The sequence below is a fragment of the Limulus polyphemus genome, unplaced genomic scaffold (genome assembly GCF_000517525.1).
Source record: "Limulus polyphemus unplaced genomic scaffold, Limulus_polyphemus-2.1.2 Scaffold101, whole genome shotgun sequence".
NCBI lineage: Eukaryota > Metazoa > Arthropoda > Merostomata > Xiphosura > Limulidae > Limulus > Limulus polyphemus.
Window position 1 is genome coordinate 42,725 of NW_013665711.1, and position 16,136 is coordinate 58,860.

Sequence of the window (16,136 nt, forward strand, 5' to 3'; positions counted from 1 at the left end):
GTGATATTGTTATATTTGATGATTATTGTTAAGTTTTCAATCTTTTACAATGATAAAAGATATACAGTTTATTTATAACTTTATACATCTTCGTGATAGTTTTATTTGATGATTATTGTTAAGTTTTTATCATTTAAAATGATAAAGGATAGACATTTTATTTATAACTTTATACATTTTCGTGATATTCTTATATTTGATGATTATTTTTAAGTTTACCATTTCACGAGTAAAATTACTCCAGTACATTTTCCTCATAACCCTAAAAGTTGACTTTTACATTGAAATAAAACCGTCTCATTTGGAGCTTAGTACGATTAGAATATATAAATAACGACAAAAGAAAACTACTGTCATAATATAATGTCAGTCATTTCCATCCGTTTATTTTTAAGCAGATCAAACATCTGATGAAGAGTCATATATTCCGAAATACAAATTATTGGTCAATCAATCAACACTCCTTAATGGACATTTGATAAACACAGCTTTACATATTTAAAGAAATTTGGTAGGTTATATTAAGATGATTTTGGTACCTCACCACGTTGTTATCGTCCATACAGCCAGGTCCACTCGTGTTCTATTTGGTGATTCACATTCAATTTCATATATTCCTGTTATTTCCGTTAACTGTGTGTTATCTTTAGTATTATCTAAATTTTGCTTTATCTTATTAATCGGTTTAACAGAATAAAATATTTGTTGTTTTCTAAACACTTTAAATAAATTATTAGTTAGACCTGGAATATATGACAAAAGTAAAGCTACCTTTTTACTTTTCTTAATAACTGGGTTTTAAAGTAATACTTTGATCATTCGTTACCACATTAGTGAATTTCTTGACAGCTCCATCTGCAATATTCTGGTTAAATTCTCTTTCAGCTGCTATTAATTTTATTAGTAATAATTCATTATTTTAAATCTTCTTGTTTAGTACATATTTTCAAAATTCTATGAACATAAGTTTTTAAACGTAGATTTTTTTGTGATCTAGTATGAAATCATTTGCATAAACAACAAATGTTATAGTGTGAGTTATATTAATTAGGTGAAGTGTAATTATAATTTTATTTAAGTCATTTACAAACCAGAATTACGGTAAGGATGTCACGAATAACTGTTTTATTCTCTAAATATTTGAGCTCTGTCACAGTTGCTTTTCAAGACGGAGGTTCTTCGTGATTATGTTGCGTACTTTAGTTTGGAATACATGGACGGTTTTTGCCACTGATGTTTGTGTTCTTAGATTCTCACCTCTAACAAGACATCGAACTCTGCCTATCACGGTGGGGTACGACTTATTGCAGGTCTCTTTCTGGATGGCCCTGGCGTCCCAAATTTATCAGTATTCCTTTATTTTCCAATGTCATAACTATCTTGGAAATTCAAAATACTTCCTCTGAACACATTTTTATGGAATACGTGTATGAATATTTTGCATCGGAAGGAGCTGTTACGTACAATCCAAAAACGTTTAATTTCGGTGACATGACACTATCTACAAAACGATTAACAATATAAAAATGTAGTTCTGATACATTCCGTTCCGCCGTGATTTCATATCGGTTGATGTTGCAACGTGACTTGCTAATTTGTATATTCAAAATCGTTCTAATACGACATTTGGTCTGTTCGTTCTTAAGCACAAAACTATACTATGAGCTATGTGTGCTTTGCCCCCTACGGGCATCAAAGTCCAAACAGACTTAGTACTGAGCCACTGGAGGGGGGCTTAATTTTAACATGCTCAATTCTCTGTACAGTTCATGATATTTCATTTCAATATGGAGTATGGTCAACAAGAGCACGATGCTGAGCCTAGCAAAAATGTTGGATGCTTAAAATAAGAGTGTTGATAAGTTCCTAAGATATCCTCGACGACTCTCCTGAAAGAGCTGTTTCAATTATACCATTTAATGTCTAGGCTTACTTGACAGTATTCTTTGGGTAAACGCTCAAGAAGAGTGAAGTCTAGTGAGCGTGTAGGTTTCTCAATTCAGTTAATCCCTTTTCGTTCAGTTTATTTGTTGACCAGTTAAGCATGGCGGGATGGGCGTTATCATCCATGACGCTAGTCAGGGCCAATTACACCAACTAATGGTTGTAGGTGCATTCTCGATAAATGTGTGGCATAAATGGAACGATTTCGCAGACTTTAGAGCTCATCATGTCCACCAAAGCATATTTTTGCTCATATATACCATAACCCCACTGCTGCCATACATGTCATTTTCTGTGTGAAAATAGGACTGAATATGATTTCAGTTTTTCTTTCTTCTCAATTTTAATCTGGCTACAGTGTGAAGTACAACATATCTTGAAAAAATATTGTTTAACATTTTGGTCCACTGGACATATATTTGGCATCATTATAGGCGAGCTATTACGTGCCTTGCAAGAAACGCAATATACTTAGTTGAGCAACTAGCATACAGGCTGGTCTTGTGAGGTTCGTTTCTAACTGTCTGTACCCTGTCATTGGTCTGTATTGGAGGAACGTTTTACGATTGTATAATGAACCAAAATCGACTGATAGTGGTCATTAGCTTGTGTCGTGGATGCTGGTTTGTCTTGTTCAGGTTTTCGAGTAACTGCACCATTGGCTTAGAAGTGAATACGTTTTGTAGCTAATTCGCAAAAGACTACCGTGGTTGGCTGAACTTAATTCATCTGATATCCTTCAATATGAGTGAAACTTACAAATGCTATTTTTAGGTCTATTTTCAGAGTTCCAGGACAATTTGGAGTAATTTCAGTCTGTATTTCACTTCATGGGTGCAACTGAAACAAGATTGAAACGCTGTAATACAGGCCGAATAACTAGTAATTTGCATTTAAGATCACGTAACAGACCATCAGATGCTTGTTTATATAACAACGAAATAATGGATGGTTGATATTATGTTATAAAAGTGGTTTAGTCTTGTCATAGTTAAAATACTACAAACTTCAATTATACTTTAATTGCTTGGTGTAGTGTACATTAGCTTATTGCTGAAGTGGCAATGAAGTAATATAGAAAACAGACAATTAAATAAACCAAATACTCTTTGGGAGAATTTTACCATGACCACCATGACTAAATAAACTAAATATCTAAGTGATGTATTTTTTCGAGCATAGATGTCACTCTGATAAAATATATTCTATTGCCCAATCGAGCAGGACTAAAGTCTTTATAAACAATTGTCATAGACAAAATTATGCATTATTTGTTATGGAGGTATAAGAATATCTAATACATAAAGTTACTAAAGTTACATAACCAGAAAACCTATGAAATTGCAGATTCTTATCAAACTTAAATTCGAATAAACGCTAATGCATAAATATGTTGCATAAAGAAATTTTCATGTACACAGAGTTTGCTTGTTACTAATGTGTAACAATATAACTTTGTAAACTGTTACAATTAATCTGTTATTAACTTACATATCTGAGTACTGCTAAGTTTGACCATTTCAAATCCAGCAGTATTAAGATACATAAATTTAATCCTTTTGGATCCAGTAATACTCAGATATTCGCGCTAGCCGCCCATAATTTTGAATTGAGAGACTTCAAGGAATGCAACTAGTCTAATCAATAGTACCTACCGCCAAAATTTTAGGTACGTGTTTCTTACCATATAGTATCAATTTACCATCACCATTACAATGCATCCACATCCAAGACCAGCGGGGGGGGGGAGGTGTTAACAGAACGCGAAGAACAGGACCACATCTCTATAGTATTGCATACTAACACATTTGGCCACACTCAATAAGTTAAAATATTAAATACTGTATTTATGTTTTTTTCGATTATGTACAATGTTAAATACAGTAAAATACATGCTAAAACTCTAACTCAACGTATTCAGAGAAAATAAGATATCTTGAGAAAATACCGTGTAAATTATTTAATTTAAGTGTAGTAGAGTTTTGGTTCAATTTATTTCATCATTACAGCTTTTAAAACATCTAGTGGTTACAGAATGCTGTGGCTTTCTTTTGGACATTAAACGTTTTCTGGGGAATTTTGTTTTTTGCACGATACATTGTATCTACAAAGCTGGATGGTCCGCGGTCCCACAGGGATATCTCGTTTGGTCATTAGTGATGATCTAATCTGGCGTGATTATAACTTAAAAAAAATATATATATATATATATCTGTTGTATAAGAGGTAAAGCGCTAATTAACAGCTTTAGAACTATGTACCTCATTATCATGGAAGAAACCATAACAAATGACATTTCGGTAAGTGCGAAACAACAACAACAACAAAAAAACGCACACGGTTCTAGTCTCGTTTCTTCACAAGCGGGAGCCAATACTTAAAGGTCAAAGGCATTATTTACGTTTGATAACAAAAAATAAAGAAGGAAAAACAGGGATTATGCTCCCCAGAAAATTCAAAACCCAATGATTCAGGTTGTAGTTTTTATATATGCATAAAATTCGTTTTATTTTTAGTGCTGGAAAATTTAATCAAGTCAAATACAGAATATGTACCGTAAAAATGTAATCTTGGACCTTAGAAAAGGTAACATAAATAATGAATAGTTGATTATCATATATTTATAAATACTGTAATTTTTTATTTTATATAAAAAATATACGTAGTTACGCACAAGAATAAATAACAAAACTAATAAAAAGTTACCCATCAAATAAGCACATAATGTTTAATCAAGTTTTAGCCCCACCAATCTTAACTTAAGCAAAGTGAAGTCAGTCATCTTTCAGCCGAACTCAGAACTTCTCATAAAAACACATGCCGAACACAGAAATTCACTTATAAAAACACATGCCGAACACAGAACTTTGCTAATAAAGACACATGCGCCAGCTCGTTTTTTTTTTTTCAAGAAATAATTACAGAAGTTATTGGGTCATCAAAAATTGAGAAAAGCAAAAAGAAATTGGAGGTTTCAAGCTGAACTAATTTTGAACTACTGGTTAGGAGTGCAGCACACCAACAGTACTCGCCCCCACGAGAGTTCAACCCAGCTCTGAATCGAATACTGAAATTGATCGTCACTTTTATAACATGCCCACAACTGAAGGTGTGGAGTATGTTAAGCAGCATCACGTCTCGAACCCCGAATCTTTGGAACCATAGCTTGACACACTAACTACTGGATCGCATCTGGTCCCATAACAAAGTAAAATAGGAAAATTATAAAAATGTGAGATAAAAAAGGAACAATTTATTTAAAGTAAAGAAAAATAAGAATAACATAAAATAATGGAAGATGAAAATACAAAAATGGTAACATGAAAGTATTGATAAGTATTACAACAACTAAAAAAACCATTTAAAATAGTGTTGTAGAGAAAAAGGTGTCATCGCTTTCTCGTGATTCTTTTAATCCTTTGATTACCAACATGGGTACAATATGTATTCACATCTAATGTTATTTCGTTTGAACATTTAATTATTTAAAATGTGTTATAATCTCTAATAAGACTTAAGTTACTTACTACCTGTAAAAGTTTCGTGGATAACGTATATAAAACTTGGGTAGAAAATATAAATATGATACCCATATTCGTCTGTTTAATATCTCAGTAATAAAAGCACAAAAATAGTAGTAGTAGTAGTAGTAAAAATACTGGAGCAGCATATTTTAAGAAGAGGAATTTCGTTTTTAGTCGATCGGATCCCGCTTGAATTGAGAATAAGCCTAGCTTTGAAGTTAATCACAGCCGAGGTTCAATTACTACCATTTGTACGCACACATATAAAGGAAGAGATTACTACCTCTCTTGCAAAGCAGCACTATGTATAGAGTAAATTTGGGGCCAGTTATTCCTGCTATTCAAAATACGCTTCAAAACATCTTAGAGTAGTTGAAACTAATCTAGGACGAATTTGGATGTTGTAGATGACGTATAGTATTACGTAGATCTTTATAATTTGGCATAATGTATTTCAAAGATCTTTATCAGATGGAGTGAGGTATCTCATAGATCTTTACAACACCGAAAGAGGTTTAGTTGTTCTCCAGTGTTGAGATAAATATCATCAAACGCAACTTACAGATGTGAAATTTCGTACGCTGTAAGTACACAGCTAGTGGTTGGCTGTTCAAACTAAGCCATAGAAAAATTTAATTGACTAATAGCAAACAGTTAAATGTATCCAACAGGTTAAAGAATTGCTAGAGATGGTAAACTGTCCGCGATAGTTCCAAAATTATGTAGTGTTCAAAATAAAACGATAGTGTTCAGATCACTGTTAACCTAACAATCCTCTAAAACACAAAGAGAAACAATTTAACAAATATGAAACCCAATAGTAAACTCTAAAGCCATTTAACAATACTAACTCGCCAGTTGTAAAGATGTACATCTAGTCAGTTCAACAAATGTCATGTTGCCTTCATTATTTAACTGTTCCCTGATTTTCTGCCAATGGTGGTGTATAAATGTGCATACATATTTCTTGTCTATTTTCTCTTCCGTACGAGTGTTTCCTATTTTATATAGAATCACTGAATATCAGTATCTGTGAGTATAGATACAGATTCCTTAATATATTTATGTTTATAATATAATGAAATATAATATTATTATAAACTAATCTTTTCTTGAATTAATCGAAACAGTGCAGTTGGAAATATACAGGAATTTGACAAAACCTTAAAATGTCTACGTGATTCATTGTACATCCAAACTCTTTCCTAGAAACAGAGGACCCTTCGATTACCCCACATTCCTAGATTCATAAAGTGTCTTTGTATCCGTACAACCACTAGATCTAACCCCCATGGCTTCTAGGAAGGGTCTAACAGGCTTCGAAATAAGGTTAATAGCAATAACATGTACGGAAAGGTGATGTGTCAAGGTAAGCTGTTTCTATGAGTGATACCACCATGGACTGTTATTGGTAAAAATTTCACGTGCTAAAAACAACAATGTCGGAGAGATCACCATGTGTGATCGAAATGCCATACTTTGATTCGCACTGTTAAACGAAACAGGAAGAAATCAGCAACCAAACCATGTGTAGAATTTAATGTTGGATCCCAGTAAACAGTGTCAGAGAAAATTGCACCACTCAAGCTTAATCTTCTTTGATAACATTGCAGAGATGATATACGCAACCTATTCAATACTTTAAGAAACACACATAAAAATTGACTCAGTAACAGCTGCAAAAGGTAATCTGGTCAGTTGATAACAAGTTAATTTTATACTTCAAATGAAAACATGTATAAGTGGATACAGTCCAAGGTTATGTACATCTAGTGTGTTTTATTCCAGTGTAATAAGTGCATTCAGTTCCATTATAGAATGGGCTGAACTTTGTGGTGTGGACTTGCTTCTATTAGTGCAATGGAAACAGGGTGACAGCTAGTATCTATAAGAACGTCATAGGAGACGAAGCTCAGCCTATGATGCAGCGCTTTTAACATAATGTAATAGCTAATTTCTAAAGAAACGCCCTAGGAGATGACGTTCATCCTATGATGTAGCACTTTTAACATACTGTAATAGTTAGTTTCTAAAAAAAACGCCCTAGGAGATTATATTAACCCTATGATGTAGCACTTTTAACATGCTGTAACAGCTAGTTACTAAAGAAACGTCCAAGCAGTTGAAGTTCACCCTATGATGCAGCACCTTTAGCCTTACGTTGATGGTGTCTACACTTCAAGATTCGTTGTTCGTTGATTTCTGAAGCATGAGAAAATATTCATTAATTTACCCTGCGTGCCTTATTTTAAGATCAACTTCTTCGTCTCAGAGGACCATTAACGGTTATTCTTGAACCCAAACATCGACCTCACTTTCCTGCTCCAAGATTCCCGAAGCAAGTGGAGATAGGATCTAATGTTCCTGATGAAACTTCAGTCATTAAATTGCGATCAGAACAATAATCTAAATATATAAAAACGTTTTCTTAGTTTCTCATATAGGATATTTCAAAATATGTAATAAAACACTTTATGAATTACGTACATCATGAACTATTTTCAGCAAAACTTTTTCCTCATCAGGATCCCTCTTTCTTTTCCCACATGATAAAGTAGATTCTGAAGTTTTTATTTCTGCCTAGTAAAGAAAGCCGTACATCAATGGTACTATTACCAGAAATAAAAGTAGTTCTAGTTGTCTAACCGTACACTGGTGTTAAGTATTGAAACGGCTATGATATGAAAGGACAATTTGATAGAATTTCTAACACTGTAATAAGCAATGACGGGTATTGTGAAGACCGTTAAAAACTCGAAACTACTAAAATGTTATATATTTGGCTGTCGCTATACGAACAAAAGATATTAATCTGTAAAACCATTATAAATAATTCGAAATTATTAGATACAAAAATTGCTTTCAACTTGAAAATACTGTTGAGCTGAACACATAATTTACCTTTCAACAGATAATGTTAATTATTTTGTACACAAATTTCTAACCATAATGTTGCATGATTTATCTAACTGTTAACCTTTGTCCTTTAATAAATCAACTAATTTGTCAATAATAAAACACAAATATCTAACCATAATGTTGCATGATTTATCTAACTGTTAACCTTTGTCCTTTAATAAATCAACTAATTTGTCAATAATAAAACACAAATATCTAACCATAATGTTGCATGATTTATCTAACTGTTAACCTTTGTCCTTTAATAAAGCAACTAATTTGTCAATAATAAAACACAAATATCTAATCATAATGTTGCATGATTTATCTAACTGTTAATCTTTGTCCTTTAATAAATCAACTAATTTGTCAATAATAAAACACAAATATCTAATCATAATGTTGCATGATTTATCTAACTGTTAACCTTTGGCCTTTAATAAATCAACTAATTGGTCAATAATAAAAAGGAAACTAAGTTTCCATTCTAGTTTCAGCAAAATGCCACGAAAGCTGAATAGCAGATTACCCAGCAAAAAAAATAACTTATGTTATTTCGTAAGCAGAGTCCTATCTGTTGCTGTTAAGTACGTAAAACTGGACGCATTTCAAACACAAAATATATAAACATGAATAATAATAATAATAAATTAGAACTTATTGCAGTCCGAGGAAATTGTTCTAGTTTATGAACACAACCATCCTTCCTGGCAAAGTTGAAGAAAATATCTAAACGCAGCTGGTTAAAACAGAAGTCTCGCTTTTTCGTGTGATCTCTTCAACAGCAGCATATTCCATGCTACATAAAAGTATAGAACTTTTGATTAAAATCTCAGAGGATTAATGTTTTGTTTCTGAAATGACCTTTCCAACGCCCCCCCAGTGGTGCATCGGTATGTCTGCTGACTTACAACGCTAGAATCTGTGGTGGGCAGAGCACAGATAGCCCATTGTGTAGCTTTGTGCTTAATTACAAACAAACAAGCAAACAAACAAATCTTTCCAACAACAGCGTATTCCATGTTACATTGAAATATAGGACATTTGAATAGAAATGTTAGAGGTTTAATATTTTTCTCAGGACTCGATGAGATTATTGTTAATGGCTTTACGGTAATAACGAAAAATAACCACAAACGTTATATGTAAATTGTTGGGTTTGTTCTGGTTCTGATAAATCAAACCATAAATTTGGTTGATATACAAGATACTTCAGCAAGTCGGATCGTTAAATAATAAGTGCCCCTCTCTTCTAATTTTATTCACGCTTTCTTATATAAATCACAAAAGACATCTGTTTACGACTCCATTTAAGTACAATACAAAAACTAAAAACAAAATATTCACTGCATTACCGCAAAGAAATGTTCAACAAAATCTTACTTCAAATTAAGGATACCATAAATAACTTGAAATTGCGTGGGACTTAAAATAATCTTTTAAAATGTATCTAAAGCATCAAATCGTACGAGCTGACTTGTAATAATCACAGTTAAACCATTTGAGTTAATAATAAGCTTATTTGCTGTTGCTATTATTTTGCTTACCGATATCGAAAGATGAAATAGACACGTCAAGAAAGAAACCAACTGTAATTTAACTGATCCATAAAATAAAAATCCTGGGTTATTTTTCCGGATCATCTTTGTGTGGAATCGAAGTATAAAATCCTGATCTATTTAGAGGATTAAGTCTAAGATATATTAAAGCGCTGCAGTTAAGAACGTGAACAACGTAGTTCACCTCCTCGCTCAGTCTATTTATGATAATTCCTTTGTCAAGAAGGATTTTTAGGGCAACGTTTAGGGAGCTTGAAATCGATTACAGACTCGCCATTTTACCTTCTCTTGTCATCATAAATTTCAGTTTCTCATAGAGCAGTGATTCGAGTCTTAGGATAGTGAAGTCTTCAAAAGTTAAGGCTCTGCTCGTAATAATTTGTACATTTTTTATATACAAAAATATATATATATATATAGAAAATACAATAATGAAAACAGGTATTAGCTCTACAAATATGAACTTATTTATTAAGTCGTCATTATACAGCAATAAAAGTAATAAAAAAACACAACTATGTCTAAATGATATTTTAATATTTGTCAACGAGACACACGCAAAACAAATCTACAAAATTAACATAAATTAACAATATGTACAAATTCGCACACAGATGATACCAAAATTTTTTAATGTCTGTATATTTTTGCACAAAATTATCATTCTTACTAATCATTTTATGTAGTTTGTAAGGAGACATCGTGACTCTGGAACGCGGCCTTGCTGGAAAGCTCTATTGATGTGTATGAGAAATTGTGTACAAACGTTGCTTATTTGAAAGGTTTTTTTATAAAAATTTTATTACATTAACTAGAACACCATTAAAATATTCTATGATTGTATTATGGTTTCTACTGCTTATCACAAAATGGGATTTGCACATACGTTTTTGTTTATTGCTTACGTATGACATCCACACGCTGTTTACTTTGTTAATTCAACAGGAATTATCTGTTTCTGAACAAAAAATTCTTAAAGTTTGCTCCCAGAATATAGTGTATTATAACAAGCAGTATTAATTATAATAAGTAAATTACAGCGAGTTAATTTCATCTTAAGATAATTTGTGTGTGAAATAGTTACAATTATTTGAAATAATACGCATTAAACATTAAAATGTATTGCATAATACAAGATAAAGAACGGTCCATATTTTTTCTAGATTTATGGTAAAGGAAATAACACTTGCGATAAATCACAGGATCAGTTCCACCCCTCTAAATGATACTGTCAAGCAAGAGTTTTAGCAAAAAAATATCTCCGTAAGTAGACATTTAGAGGTGCAAGGTGAGAGCCACAGTTCTGAAGTCCGTTTCTCTAGAGATCATAACGATAGCTAGTAGAATAATAAAGCTGCTGGGTGTAAATTTTATACTTTTCAGAGCTGTAAGCTATATAGGCTAGCGATTCTTAGGCTTCGATCCTATATATTAAATACATTTTTCTGTGCCGATAATTCTAGCTATTACAAATATGTATATACTGACATACATTTCAACTTTCCAAATGGGTGGGAATCCTTGGACTCCCCCTTCTTGGAATTACTTTGAAAACTGAACTGCATTTTAGGTAGTGTTTGACGATTCTTTAAAGATGAACGATCCAAAATAATAAGATGTTTTTTCGGTTGGCATCATCTGTAGTCCAATTTATTTAACATTTGATTGTAAAGCATAACTCCTACACAACAAAGTTGTTGTTTTCTGATTGCAGAGCAATCTACACTCTGTTCACCGTATGGAATCGAATCCCTGATTTGAGCGTTGTAAGTCCGTAAACTTACCACTGATCAACTGGTGAACCCTAGAAAACAAAGAATTACATGCAACAGCTCTCATTCAACGAAAACAACGTGTTTCACCAGAGAAGTTCACTGTTGAGATCTAGTCGATACTTACTGAGGTTAAGCTATTTCATAAGTGGTTTTTTTATTGGGTCTCTACTCTCAAGTACAACTAACCTCCTACGTATATACTCAAGTACAACTAACCTCCTACGTATTTATTTCAAATCCGATACTATTGCAGGTAAGATGAAAACAAAGACAGAAATGGCGAAGCATACAAACGTATCAATACTGACATGCGCAGTTAGTGATGAACCTTGCGAGATCTAGTGAATAAATTTGTTTGATTTTTTATAATTTAGAAATGCTAGAGTGAGCTATGAAACAAACGCTATATGGATATTTAATAATGAATCGTTTCATTAAATCTAAAATTTCTCTGAGATTCGCATGCGTAAAAATATTCAACTATCTGCGTTAGTCGTCCGGTCCTAATTTTGAAGTGTATATAGACGAGAAGGATGGCAGCGTCTTAACACCCCTCACTGCTCTCTCTTGAGCTGCTCTTTACCGAAATATTGTAACATCCCACAGCTGAAAGGGCGAACATGTTCAGTGATGGGATTCGATCCCGCAGATTGAGAGTCGAGTACCTTAACCACTAGATCATGTCAGGGCCTCAGTGATAATTGAAATACCCGTTAAAATTAAAAGCTTCACAACCATTAATTGCGTAAAAAAGTTAAGAAACTGATTTTATGTTTGTGAGCAAATGCCTAAAAAAAAGTATTATATGGTTAAAAATAATAATGTTCAGCCATAATAGAAACGCATCAAAATAACCCGAAAAGTGATTGCCTTCAATTACTCCGGTCACCTCCATTTTGAGTACATTCTTGGAGTAACTACTTTGACTGTTTTTCAGAGTGATAACTGAACAATCGATTTTAAACTTTACGTCTTGAAGAAAAAACCCTGCTGGTATTGAGATTGGGAGTTTAAATAAGCCGGCTGTTTACATAAAACCATTATTCACTTGCCAGTGGAAACAAAATACATAAACATTTTATTGCAGAAAATATAATGAAACATCTCCTATTTTATTACACGAAAACAAAACTTTGTTATACACTGTACATATGTTAAAGAGTTATTTTCTTTTTCACCAGAGGTGAAATCCAAAAGAAAATCTGTGACGTAGAGGCCAATGCATTCTTTGATTGGCCGTACCCTTTGTTGTGGACTATAGTTTCGCCGAATTCAAGGCTCACCAGCACAGCTTGGGTTAGCAAACCAAATAGATACCATTAGGCCTCTTACAATGGTGAAGTGTATATAATATCTGTGGTGTTTTGAGTTCGTTTTATTTTTCCATATAGTAACCTAAATTAATTTAGGTATGTGAATAACGTTATGACATTTCGTCGAATTCATTATTCAATATTATATAGCGGACCAACTGTTTCATGATTTTTTTATACATGTTAAGGATTTCTTTTCTTTTTCACCAAAGGTCAAATTGAAAAGAGAATTTTGTTATGTACCGTTTCTATTTCCAAACCAGAACTAAAACTTACCTGGAGACAAGGCCAACCGCATTAAAACAAAAGAACAAAACGACTGTCTGGTGGAAAATTTCTTGTGAACGAGAGGCAGTCTTCGCTGTAAACAAAATTATAAATTTACAAGACTCAGATGAAAGAAATTAAAATCTTACTGTTTCGTCTATATGCTAATATATATAGTTTTAATAGTATTTGTATATTTACACTGAGACAGAATTTCTAAAGCTTTATTAATAGTTAGTACTAACTGTTCCTATTGTTTTAAAATATTATGTTTCAATGTAATAAGGTGTCTGTATTCTACATCGAATAAAAGGCCAGAAGCGTGTTTCTACAAGCATGAGGTAATGTTTTTAAAGACAGGCATCAATCATCTTTGAATATCTTATCGTGGTTGAAAAGGGAAGAACTATGTAAAACGAGCCTTATTCGGGAAAAAGAGTGAAAAACGCACATTGCAGCTTACAAAAGACCGAGTTTGCTGGCTTGAATAATAGCCATAATCCGGTATGTGATGCATAGCACAAGTTAGACAAGAGAAGGAGCTTAGAGAACCTCTCTCTGTTTTTTTTTTTTGCTACTTATCTCATTCAGAAAAAAGTACTGTCAATTGATAGGCCGAGAGAGATATTACCTAACATTATGGCACTTGTCAAACTATCAGTGGGGTCACGTTTATACAGAAGTTTCATAGACGTGTGCTTTTCTCAACCAAGAGCTAAATTATATCACGTAAATGATGTTAAAAAAGATGAAAAATTGTCTAACCGGTTAGCGTAAATTTTTATGTTTGACAATTATATATATATATATATGTTTATAAGAAGTAAAATCTTGAAGTAAAGAGTCGGACTGCAGTCTGTATACATTACTAGAACTTCCTGATATTCTACACCTATCGTATTCGCCACGTTGTGGCATCAAAAGTAGTACAGACTAGTCACAAATACGACAGTGTTAAGGTTCGAAAGAAACCTAGATATTAAAGTTGCTTGTGAAAGCTTGGCAACTTCTTGTTGTTCTATTCTTATATTAGTGTGAGAAGAGAAGGATCGCACCACATGACAATCTCTCACCACACAATTTCTTCCCTTTAAAATATTTACTTTCTACTCTCGTATTAGTGTACGAAGGGAAGGCTTGCACCACACATTTTCTTCCTTTTAAAATATTAACTACTCTGCTCTTGTATTAGTGGGCGAAGGAAGGTTTGTTTGTTTGTTTCTTTGAAGTCAAGCACAAAGCTACACAATAGGCTATCTGTGTTTTGCCCACCACGGGTATCGAAACCCGGTTTATGGCGTTGTAATTCCGCAGACATTCCGCTGTGCCACTAGGGGGCGCGAAGGAAGGTTCGTACCACATGACAGTCTCTCATCACACACTTTCCTCCTTTTAAAATATTAGCGTTCCAAGTAATAACGACGACGACGTTTTTTTTTAAACTTAAGAACAAAGTTTTCAACGTTTCAAAAATCGTAAGTAATAAGACATCGACTTAAAAAAGAACAATATGATAATAGTAAAAATATTCTTAGGGTTGATGTTAAAAAGGTATATCATAATCGTTAATTTCACTTCCAAGAATAACAATATATTGATGAACAACGACTTAAAAGCATAATGAATATCATTTTATATAGAGAACATACTACATATTTCGACGGAACACTGGTCTGTCTTCTACAGGTATGTCACTAGCCAATTTAATATTGTATTGGAATTATGTGCTTCCGTACACAAAAACATATCCACTTTTAAAGATGAAAAATATTTGACATGACCAAATACTACAGAACAGACTTTCCAAGACCACGTTCTATGAGAATAGAAGCATCTGTAATAACAAGACTTAAAGTAAGAACAACCAGTTTTGACAGGAGATAATCAGAAATAGTGCTACTTGTTTCTATCTGTTACAGTGAACAAACACACTGAGATGCGTAGAGTAACATAAGATATAGAGGTTGTTTATTTATACTATCCAGAAATAAAAAACAAAATCCTGTCACTAGAACATCCGAGATAGTCCGAAGAATCACGTAAACTATTTTTACTCGTGATTTTTGTGGTATAAGCTAGGGTTATGAATGAGGGCAAAGGAGAGCTCAACACTTCACTTTTTCTATTTCCAGCATAAGAATCCCAGCTCTTACATGAAATACTCTACGCGAAATTTGATAACAACAACTCTAACAGTATTACAGAGGGTAAGTTAGTCGTTAGTGATACCACGTATCTCCAGTTATCTTCATTTTGTATACTGTTTTAACGTTGAGTTCATTCAATTACAAAGATACAGAAGCAGTTGACCAGAGCATGAACCTCAGATAGATTGGATACGGAACTTTTTTTAAGTAGCTCAGCGTCGAAAGCCTCCCTCCCCAGTAGCACAGCGGTATGTCTGCGGACTTACAACGCTAGAAACCGGGTTTCGATACTCGTGGTGGGCAGAGCACAGATAGCCCATTGTGTAGCTTTATGCTTAGTTACAAACAAACAGCTTCGAAAAGGCTTCGGGGAGAGGTCCTGGAATGGACGAATACTTCCACTTATGTGAAATATTTTATGTGTGAAACTACATAACTTGGGACAATTCTAAGATCATGCAAGGTATGTTCTCACAGTATAATGGGGATTCGTTCCAACCCATGACTTAATAATACTAATCGGTTAATAAAAAAAGTGATCTGTTAACTTCACCTAATCACAAGAAACTGCCCACATCCACAGTCTGTTTTCTCCGATGTTCTTTCTAATATTCTATTTAATTTCTTAACATTTATAATTGATCCTTTGCATATTATTAATCATTGGAAGTTATAATGTAGATTTTTAAGAAAACATATTTTATACAGA

The 16,136-nt window shown here is 33.2% G+C and overlaps 1 long non-coding RNA gene across 3 annotated transcripts in view; it reads right to left on the bottom strand.

The window, feature by feature from the left end:
* LOC111088687 overlaps positions 1 to 16,136 on the bottom strand; it is a 214,427-nt gene that overhangs the window by 34,162 nt on the left and 164,129 nt on the right. For 2 of the 3 annotated variants that reach the window (XR_002613134.1, XR_002613135.1), the window contains one exon: positions 13,290 to 13,374. The exons of the other annotated variant lie outside the window; for it this stretch is intronic. This is a non-coding gene — a long non-coding RNA (uncharacterized LOC111088687). The remainder of the gene's footprint in view (positions 1 to 13,289; positions 13,375 to 16,136) is intronic. 3 annotated transcript variants of the gene reach the window in all.